We start from the raw sequence: 11,515 nt of genomic DNA, 5'->3' as shown, positions 1-11,515 counted from the left end.
ATTTCTGGAGATTAAGAACTCAATAGAAGAAATTAAGAATGAAATAGCCAGCTTAGGAAGTAGAGTTGACCAGATGGAGGAAACAATCAGTGACATTGAAGATAGAAACCTGGAAATGACACGGATGGAAGATGAAAGAGACTTGAGACTTAAAAGAAATAAAAGAACTCTACAAGAACATGCTGACTCCATCAGAAATAGCAATATGAGAATAATGGGCATAGCAGAAGGAGAAGAAAGAGAGAAGGGAACGGAGAATATATTCAAACAAATAGTCGACGAGAACTTTCCAAACTTGTGGAAAGAACTGGATCCTCAAATCCAAGAAGCAAATAAAACACCTAATTACCTCAATCCCAACAGGCCTTCTCCAAGGCACACTGTATTGAAGCTGTCAAAAATCAATGACAAAGAAAGATTCCTCAAGGCAGCCAGGAAAAAGAAGAAGGTAACCTACAAAGGAAAGCCCATTAGATTATCATCAGATTTTTCAGCAGAAACTCTACAAGCCAGGAAGGAGTGGATCCAAATATTCAAACTATTGAAAGAGAGAAATTATGAGCCAAGAAAAACATATCCAGCAAAGATATCCTTTAGATATGAAGGAGGAATAAAGACTTTTCCAGAGATGCAGAAGTTGACGGAATTTTCTAATGCACGACCAGCACTACAAGAAATACATAAGGATCCCAAATAAATAACCTCATGTTACACCTTAAAGAACTAGAAAAAGAAGATCAAATGAAACCCAAGGTCAGCAGAAAAAAGGAAATAAAAATCAGAGCAGAACTAAATGAAATAGAGAACAAAAAGACAACAGAAAAAATTAATGTGACAAAGAGCTGGTTCTTTAAAAAGATTATCAAAATTGACAAACTGTTGGCTAGACTCACTAAGATAAAAAGAGGAAAGACACTAATTAACAAAATCAGAAATGAAAAAGGGGAAGCTATCACGGACACCACAGAAACATAATGGATCATCCAAGAATACTATGAAGGATTATATGCCACAAAATTCAATAACTTAGAGGAAATAGACAAGTTCTTAGAAACATATATCAGCTTTTTTTACGGTGGCCAAAGACATGGAAACAACCAAAATGTCCTTCAATAGACGAATGGATAAAGAAGTTGTGGTATATATACACAATTGAATACTATTCAGCGGTAACAAAACATGAAATAGAACCATTTGTGACTATATGGATGAATCTTGAGAATACAATTTGAAGCGAAATAAGTCAGACAGAAAAAGCAGAGTACAATATGATGCCATTGACATGTGGTATATGAACCCAAAACAACAAAAGAACAAGACAAACAAATGAGAAACAAAAACTCATAGACACAGACAATAGTTTAGTGGTTACCAGAGGGTAAGTGGTGTGGGGGGAGGGAGATGAGGGTAAGGGGGATCAAATATATGGTGATGGAAGGAGAACTGACTCTGGGTGGTGAACACACAATCGGATTTATAGATGATGTAATACAGAATTGTACACCTGAAATCTATGTAACTTTACTAATAATTGTCACCCCAATAAACTTTAATTTTAAAAAAAAGATAAAGAAAAAGAAAACATATACCATGCTCATGGATATGAAGAAGTAATATAGTTGAAATGTCCATGCAACCTATGCCAATATGTACATTCAGTGCGATCCTTATCAAATTACCAATGACATTTTTCACAGAAGTAAAACAAATAATCCTAAAATTTATACGGAAGGACCTGGAATAGCCATGGGAATCTTGAGAAATAAGAACAAAGTGGGAGGTATAACGATACCTGACATCAAATCATACTACAAGGCTACAGTAATAAAAACAGCATGGTACTGGCATAAAAACAGACACAGCTCAATGGAACAGAATAGAGAGCCCAGAAATATATCCATGCCTATATGGCCATTTAATCTACGACAATGGAAGCACAATTTACATTGGAGCAAAGACACTATTTAAAAAATGATGCTGGGAAAGCTGGACAGACACATGCAAAACAATGAAAGTGGACTACTTCTTACACTATATACAAGAACAAACTCAAAATGAATTAAAGTCTTAAATGTAAGACCCCAAACCATAAAACTCCTAGAAGAAAATATAGGAAGTAAATTCGCAGACCTTATCCTTAGTAATATTTTTACTGATATATCCCCTTAGGCAAGGGAAGTAAAAGAAAAACAAACATGTGGGACTACATCAAACTAAAATGTTTTTTTTCACAACCAAGGGAACCATCAATAAAACAAAAAGGTATCCTACCAAGTGAGAGAAGACATTCATCAAGAATACATCTGTGAAATCATATGGTTCTCTGCTTTTTCTGTCTGACTCATTTTGCTTAGCATTATACTCTCAAAATCCATCCATATTGTCACAAATGTTGCTATATCATCTTTTCTTACCACCGAATAGTATTCCATTGTGTATATATACCACAACTTCTTTATCCATTCATCTATTGATGGACAGTTTGGTTGTTCCCATGTCTTGGCCACCGTAAAAAAAGCTGCAATGAACATTGGAGCACACATGTCTTTATGGATAAATGTTTTCAGATTTTTTGGGTAGGTACCCAGGAGAGGGATTGCTGGGTCATATGGTAATTCTATTCGTAATTTTTTGAGGAACCTCCACACTGCCTTCCATAACTGCAGCACCAGTCTGCATTCCCATCAACAGTGTATGAGGGTTCCTTATTCTCCACAGCCTCTCCAACACTTGTTGCTATTTGTCTTGTTGATGATAGCCATTCTGACTGGGGTGAGGTGATATCTCATTGTGGTTTTTATTTGCATTTCTCAGATGATTAGTGATGTTGAGCATTTTTTCATATGTCTATTTGCCATTTGTAAGTCCTCTTTGGAGAAATGTCTCTTCAGGTCCTCTGCCCATTTTTCAATTGGGTTGTTTTTTGTTGTTGAGTTTCATAAGTTCCTTGTATATTTTGAATATTAGCCCCTTATCGGAGGCACTGTTTGCAAAAATCTGGAGAGGTCTCAATTTCCACCACCCCCCAAAAGGAAAAAAAAAAAAAAAGAAAAAAGCCATAGTACTCATTGGACAACACCAGTGCTGCCTTGGGCAGTAGCTGAGCAGGCAGTGAGGTACTGGCCAGCGATTCTGCCTCAGCAGGATAGATTACTTCCGGTCCGGGCCTTTGACGGGATGAAACCACAAATAGCACCCTAGCAAACCCACAGTCTTTACATCTCTCTAGGCTCCTAGACCAGTGCTCCAGTCATTGGCTCCTGCTATGCTGCTTCAGTTGGGGACCAGAAGGTCACACAAACAAGACCAGGATGCGGAGGCAGCTGCTCGTGAGGACAGCTCCATCTCTGAGCCCAGAAATGTGCTGCCTCCCTTCCCTTCCTGTTGCCTTAACTGCCAGTTTTGGGTCTGAGCTTCCTGCACCAGAAACCAAGAACATGCACGTTGACCCCTTTGGGAAAGCTTTCACCTTATCCAGGCTCATGGGGGCTCTGGGCTCCTACTCCACATTGCTTGAGCTTTGTCCTTCTAGGATCTAACAGTATGTGGCCCTTAGTGGTGCTCAGGGTTTGCTGAGTAAATAAAGTTTGATATCTGTGTGGATTGATTGTCTACAGCTCTCAGCTCTGTGGGACAGATACTCTCTATTAACAAAATAAGGGTACTAGTCAACAGGTGGGACTCTAGCAAGATGCTATGGACTGAATTGTGACCCCCATAAAATCCGTATGTTGGGGCTCTAACCCCCAACATGTTAATAGTAGGAGATAGGGCCTTTGAGTTGATTAGGTTTAGATGAGGTCATGAAGGTGGGGCACTCATGATGGGATTAGAGCCCTTATAAGAAGAGATCAGAGAGCTAGCATGTGCTCCCTCCTTTCCCTCTCCCTCTCTACCATGTGAGGACAGAGCAAAAAGGTGTCAGTTTGCAAATCAAGAAGAGAGTTCCCACCAGGAGCAGAATTTATCAGCACTTTGATCTTAGACTCTCAGCCTCCAGAACTGTTAAAAATAAATGTCTGTGGCTTAAGTCACTCAGTGTCTAGTACTTTGTTATGGTAACCCAAGCAGACTAAAACATAGGGGATATGAGATCCTACTCCCAAATTCCTCCTAACACAGCCCAGAACCACATCAACAAGGCCTTAACTTTGACTGTGAGTAGAACCATGAGGTAAAATATTGAGGTAAAAATATGCTGGGCTGGGGCATCAATACCAGGGTTCTAGACCCAGTCCTATTGTTATCAGCTCTGTTACCTCAGGCAAGTGATGAAATCAAAGTATGCCCAGGGTGACATTTATAAGACCTCAGTTTCCCCATCTGTAAAATGGAGGGTGGTGGGAGCCCCTGTTCTGCCTATTTTTCAGGGACCCTGCGACTGGGGTTCCTGTGGGACGATGGGAATGAGTGTGCCTGGAAAGGACAGCACACTGTCTGGTGGCATCGACAGCAGACTGGTGGAGGGGCTCCTCAGAGTCACGGAAGAGCCATGCCCAGTACAAGCACTGGAGCGGTATTCTGTCTGCAGCCCCACCCTCTTACATGCCTTGGAACTAAACATTCACCCACTATCCACAGCATTTTTTGGCCTGTCCACTTGCTTTCCTGGACAGCTCTCAGGATCCTGACTTGTCTCCTGGCTCCAATGGAAATCTCTGCAGGGCAGGTTTGGGTCAGTTTTTGTGAGCCCTCTGGAGTCTTCCACAGCGCTGAGCATATATGGGCTTGATCCACACCTTGCTCACTGATGTGACCCTGCCAGGCAGCACTTGGGGAGGGGCTGGCCTTCGCTACAGGAACCCACTAAAGCCCACCCTGGCAAGTGGCACTCCTCCCAGGGAAGAGGGAGGATTTGGGCATGGGTCTTCTGTGCCCTTCCTAGCCTGCCACCCTCTGCTGTCTACTGTGCCCTCAGGGACCAGTGCTACCCTCCCTCCACCTGCCCATACTGCACTACAGGACACTCCACCCTGGGTCCCACTGAGTGTAAGAAGTGATGACTCCAATTCTTAGTGCCATGGGGCTGTTAGGGACTGTGTATGACATGCTCACTCACATCTCAGGAACCTGGCTGCCCTTTCTCTTTGTCCACGTGCTGCAGGCCCTGAGGAGTCAAGGTAGAGGTTTGAGATGGCCCAGTTCCTGCCTCTTGCCTCCTTCCTCAGTCTCTTTAATATTCATGAACACACCTAGCAGGGGAGCTAAAAATGTTCCTCTCCTAAATCTAACTGCTTTATGAAAGTCTAATTAAATTCCTTGGTGGAAGGGGAAAATAAGTGACCTTCAAAACTACCAAAGCTATTTGGAATGGCATGTCCCAGAAACCTTTCCTTTTCTCTCTCCTCCCACTGTGGCTGGCCTTTCCTCTAGCAATAAAATTCTCTGCTTGCACCTCAGATTAAGGGTCCAGGGCACACTCTGAGGGCAGGGGTCCCAATGGCAAGACTACCTCCTATCAAAGAAACACACAGGCAATGATGCTGACTCCCCTGGTGACCTTAGCCCGTGCTGGAAACTGCAATCTTAGCCAGTGGATGGGGTTGAGGAAAGGGAAATGGCAAAAGGGGGGATTGACTCTAGTGGAGAGAGAATGACACACTCCCCAACACCCCAACCCATTCCCACCAATTTGTGCTTCTGCAGTAGGTTACTCTGGAAATTTCAGGCTTCTTCTTTCCCTGGATCACCTCACCCAGGCATCCTGGCAAGATCCCAATGGGCACAGGGATAGAAGCCCTTTGTAAAACTTGAACCTGGGAGTTTAGGATTAGAGCTCACATCCCTGCTGCTTCTCCCCCTTACTAGGGACAAGCCGTCATACCCCCTGAGGCCAACAGGGGAAGCTGCCATTTCTGAGGGTCTCTTAAAAGTAGAGGGACAAAAGGGTCTGAATCTGCCACATTCCTCCCCATTATCTAAGAAGAGTTCTCTCCTACTGAGAGGTACAAGAGATGTGAGCCAGAGGAGATGAGGATATGAACCCTTAACGCCTGACATGCAGTGTCAGGATTTGCTCTATTTTTTTTAATTTTTATTTATTTTTTAAAATTTATTTATTGGGGTGACAATTGTTAGTGAAATTACATAGATTTCAGGTGTCCAATTCTGTATCACATCATCCATAAATCCCACTGTGTGTTCACCACCCAGAGTCAGGTCTCCTTCCATCACCACATATTTGACCCCCCTTCCCCTCATCTCCCCCCCCCACCCTCTGTGAGAATAGCTGAGACACAGGTGAATTTCAGCAGGACCCGTCTGCATGAGAAGTAGCAGGCTGGCAGAGTCCCGCAGGCAGGGAGAGGGCGAAGGCCTGGAGGCGCAGGTACGCACAACACATCAGTATCGGGCCAGCTCTCGCCGGACCTCAATTATCGTCTGTTGAATGAACATGCATGCTTGATGGAGGAGGACAGAGGTGGAATCTCAGGAACCAGTTGGTTTCTTTTCTGCTTTGGGAGGAGGTCATTTTTATCTGATCCAACGTTGCCTTCTGATTAGTCTCCAGTAAATCATCCCCAGACAATGTCAATTCCCAAAGTGAAATGATTGACAGCTGGTAGGTCTGGATGACACTCTAGCTCCCATGAGCCTTTTATTTTCTGGGATGCATATTCTTCAAAATCAGTGTATGGGTCATTCTGAGGTCATCAGTAGTCAGTTAGATGTGATAAGATAAGCAGAGGGTTCAACACAGTACCTGACAAATCATGAGCACTCTGTTAATGACAGTTATTACTCTCCATGGAGGTCATTGGTTCCCAGCCCTGGCTGAATATCAAAATCAGCTATGATGTTTAGGAAAAAAAGGTGCCCAGATGCCTAGGCCACTTCCCCAGATATTTTGATTCAGTAGGACTGAAACCAGCCCCAGATTTTCATATTTTTGAACGTTCTACAAATGTCTCTGATGGACAGCCAGAGCTGAGAAACACTGACCTAGGCCATCTTTACCCAGGTCACCATCACCTCTTTAATTTACAGGCAACAACCACAGACCCATGTAGGGCAAAGTGACCTGTCCAAGGGTAGACAGGTATTAGCTGCCCATATAGCGCTCAACTCATTAATCCTAACCCACTTAGGGTCATTGCCTCAGGGGGTGGTGGTGAGGGGTGGTTAAAGGCCCTTGATTACAGCTGTAACAGAATTGCAAGGTAATTACATTTATAAAGCAGATCCTAGAACATTTGGCCTGACTGGCAATACAGAGGCAATATGTGATCAAGCACCCTGGGCTACTAAAGGAGAGAGTCCTTATTGTGGTGTGGTTATCAAGGAGGTCTTCAAGGTGGAGGTGGACCCTGAACCAGACTTTCACCAATGGTGAGGATTTGGGTAGGGAGAATGCAAAAAGGATGCCAGCCCCCAGCACTAGTAATCTCATGCTAAGGAAACTGGTCTTGATCTGTACTCTCATCATCCTTCCAGCAAGACGAGGGATCTTAGAGGCACTCAGACTCATGGACCAGAAAGCAATGATTGCTTAGTTTTTAGAAAAATATATTTTGTTCTAAAGATTAAAACTCAGGTGCGATTTGTTTAAGATCTGGTTGATCTGCACTTCAGTCGTCCTGCTTTCCTAAATTCTCAAGTCCCACAAGCCATGGAGTTATGTGGTGCAGCAGAGGCAGAGACTTGAGCCTGAGTTCACACCATCAGTTGTGTTACCTTGGCCAAGTTGCTTACCCTCTCTGAGCCTCTATTTGTTCAGCTTTAAATTGAGGACAATAATATTTGCCCTCCTTACTCTCTGTTGGTTGAGGTTCAAATGGAATCACGATAGCAAGTTCACTTCTGTATACCGCAGAGCAACTACAGGTGTGAGCACCTACTGTTTTCCACATTGCTCTTTTTAAATTCAGGATGCAGAAGCCCAGGGAGGCCCCACCATTGCCCAGCAAGCCATATGGGAAGCAGAGGCAAGACCAAGTTACCCAGATTGGACACTAATGCTTTTCCAACACAGCAGCACATCTCTTCCTCAAATCTTTCTTCTCTCTCTGATCTCTTAGGCACTCCAAGGCGTGTGCATGCTCACCTTGCCCCAAATCTATAGTGTTTGATGCCTCATAATCTTCTGATCCCCTCTGAGGCAGCCTGCCAGACTACGCCCTTTCTGCTTCTATGTCCTCTCCAGGGTCCTTCTGTCGACGCTCTGTTCCCTCTTGATACCCTAAACTCAGAATGGGATCAGCCCCACCCCCCAGCTGATTGGAAGTCTGCCATCCTCCCACTTGTAACACTGGTGGAATGTCACCTGCTGATTCATTCAGAGCTAGGCAGCTGGCATACAAGGTCTGACAATTAAGTTCACGAACTTGTTGCAACACTGTTGCTAACCTTTTTTGATATCAGAGGGATTATTCATTATGAATTTGTACCAACGGGACAAACAGTTAACCAAGTTTACTATTTGGAAGTGCTGAAAAGTCTGCATGAAAAAGTTAGACGACCTGAACTTTTCGCCAACAATTCATGGCTCTTGCATCACGACAATGCACCAGCTCACACGGCACTGTCTGTGAGGGAGTTTTTAGCCAGTAAACAAATCACTGTATTGGAACACCCTCCCTACTCACCTGATCTGGCCCCCAGCGACTTCTTTCTTTCTTTTTTTCTTTTTATTAAATTTATTGGGGTGACAATTGTTAGTAAAATTACATAGATTTCAGGTGTACAATTCTGTATTACATGGTCTATAAATCCCATTGTGTGTTCACCACCCAGAGTCAGTTCTCCTTCCATCACCATATATTTGATCCCCCTTACCCTCATCACCCACCCCCCACCCCCTTACCCTCTGGTAACCACTAAATTATTGTCTGTGCAGTGACTTCTTTCTTTACCCGAAGATAAAGGAAATATTGAAAGGAAGACATTTTGATGACATTCAGGACATGAAGGGTAATACGACGACAGCTCTGATGGCCATTCCAGAAAAAGAGTTCATACCCTATGATCCAGTAATTCCACTCCTAGGCATCTACCCGGAGAAATCCAAAACTCCAATTCAAAAATCTGTATGCACTCCTATGTTTATTGCAGCACTTTACACAATAGCCAAGATATGGAAACAACCAAAATGCCCATCGGTAGATGACTGGATTAAGAAGCTGTGGTACATTTATACAATGGAGTATTACGCAGCCATAAAGAAGAAAGAAATCTTATCATTTGCAGCAACATGGATGGATCTAGAGAACATTATGTTAAGTGAAATAAGTCAGAAAGAGAAAGACAAGTACCATATGATCTCACTTATATATGGAATCTAAAGAAAAGACTATGTGAATGAACTAATCAGAGTCAGTTTTGGGGACGCAGAGAAAAAACCGAGAGTGGTTAGATGGGTGTGTGGGAGGGGGTTGGGGATAAGGGGAAAGGTAAAGGGATTTGGAAGCAGCTGGTAACCACAAGATGGCCTCAGGGTTTTTCTTTTGAAAATTAATTTGGGGAAGGTATTCTATAATGTTGTAAAGATTTTGTTGGGTATCCGATGGACATGCGTCCTATTTGGGAGACCACCTCAGGGATACTGTGGATACCTGATCATGGCATTGTACATCAGAAGCTAAACATTAATGAATGCCAACTATAATTTTATATATATAATGTGATGGTTCAGTGTGAGGTCGGAGGGATAGTGGATGGGGGGAGGGGGGTTCACAGTATGAGGGATATAAATGATGAACGTCTAAGTATTACCTTGTTTTGTACACCTGAAACTAATAAATAAATTAATTAATAAAAAAAAAAGAAAAAGAAAAAGAAAAAGAGTTCAAAAATGGCTTGGAAGGGTGAACTAGGTGCTAGTGTCAGTGCATAGTGTCCCAAGGGGAGTGCTTCGAAGGTGACCGTAGTGATATTCAGCAGTGAGATATGTAGCACTTTTTCTAGGGTGAGTTCGCAAACTTAATTATCAGACCTTGTACAGAGTCCAGAAATGATCCCTTGAGGATTCGTCAGCAGACAGGGCTGGGCAGTATGATGAGGCCTCAATGGAGGGGCACAGCCTCTCACAGACACTGGGCTGGAGGGCTGGACTCTAGGTGTCTGACCTCTGCCTACTCATCTACCCTGATATCTCTGCCCAATCAAATCAATCCTTTGCTGCAGAACTCTCTAGCTGCTCTGTGCCAGACACCAGGTCCCCAGTACCAAGCACCTGGGAGCCTCTCTCTCCCACCCCCAACCCAGTCCTCTCAGCAGCTCTGCTTCTTTCTCCCCACAGAGTCCCCTCCAAGTCCAAAGCCCAGTGCAGACTCTTGATTCTAGGAGACATTTCGTGTCCACCAACCCTGGGTGCAGTGGGAGCCAAACAAATCAATGGCAGAGCGGTAGATTAAGGGGTCCAGTGCAAAGCCATCCATCACTGTCTTTTACACAGACCTGTCAGCCTGCAAATGGAAAAGGATATGATGTGAAACAACCCATCTGCAGGTTTTTAACACTCTTTACAAATTGCTGTCGTGAATAACTTGTTGCCTGTGTTTAGCCCTTTTCAAATTGTCTTTTAGCTACAATCATCCGTCTTCATTCTACACCCTGATGGTGCATGCACTGCCAGTTGGGCAACCTCATTATTTCCCTGACACTGCTGCCTGGAGGAGGAAGGGATAAAAGGAAGGGGGCAGAGGAGAGGAAGCAAGGGAGTAGGGTGGGGTGGGAGAGTTGCTGGTAGAGGAGGGACTTTGACCGGTGGAACTGGCTTGAGCAAGGACCTAGTCAGCTAGAATCCTTACACCCAAACATCCTCACTTCCTGTGATCCTGATGACAGAAGAACCTGCCCCTTTTCCATGGAGTTTGAAACACGGGACTGCCCTTATAGAGGAGGCCCAGACACCCTTAGGTTGCTAGTGTAATGGTCAGAAATTACAATCCAAGGCCACCTTCAAGAAGGAGAGTCCATCATAAAACTTTTTGACGGAAGGTCTTTTCTGTGTGTTTCTCCATCCTCATCCCACATGGCAAGACTTGCCACTTCTGTCTCTCCACTGAGACCTATACCTGTGTTTTGGTTCCCACTTCCCTAAATCCAGCTGGCATTTCTTCTTTCCCAGCTCAGGACAATAGCCTCCTAACTGGTCAGTCTCCCCTCCAGCCCATCCTCCTCAGTCTCAATAGAAAACTGAAACTTCTTTTAGAGGTCACATACAATTTTCCTTACTCTGTCAGTATTTTTCAGTGATATGTGTGTTCCCTGCATTAGAATCACTTGAGCACCCCATCCCAGGACCACTGATGCCGCGGGGCAGAGTTTCCCAACTGGTCAGTGTGCACTGCAGAGGTGGAGGACCATGCCCACTTGACACCTGAAGCACAGAGAGATGCAATAATTTGCCCCAGGTCACACAGCTAGTTAACAGCTGAGCAGAAAGTAGCAATCTAGTGCTCTTACTGCTATACTACAGTGAAACCCTTGTATGGACAATAATTGTTTGTGCGTCCATCTTTCTGACTCAAACATAAGCTCCTTGAGTGCAAGAACAATGTCCTATGCACGTCTG

Source organism: Rhinolophus hipposideros (assembly GCF_964194185.1).
Source record: "Rhinolophus hipposideros genome assembly, chromosome: 10".
Classification (NCBI taxonomy): Eukaryota; Metazoa; Chordata; class Mammalia; order Chiroptera; family Rhinolophidae; genus Rhinolophus; species Rhinolophus hipposideros.
The sequence above is the reverse complement of the archived record's forward strand: the minus strand, read 5'-3'. Positions refer to the sequence as shown.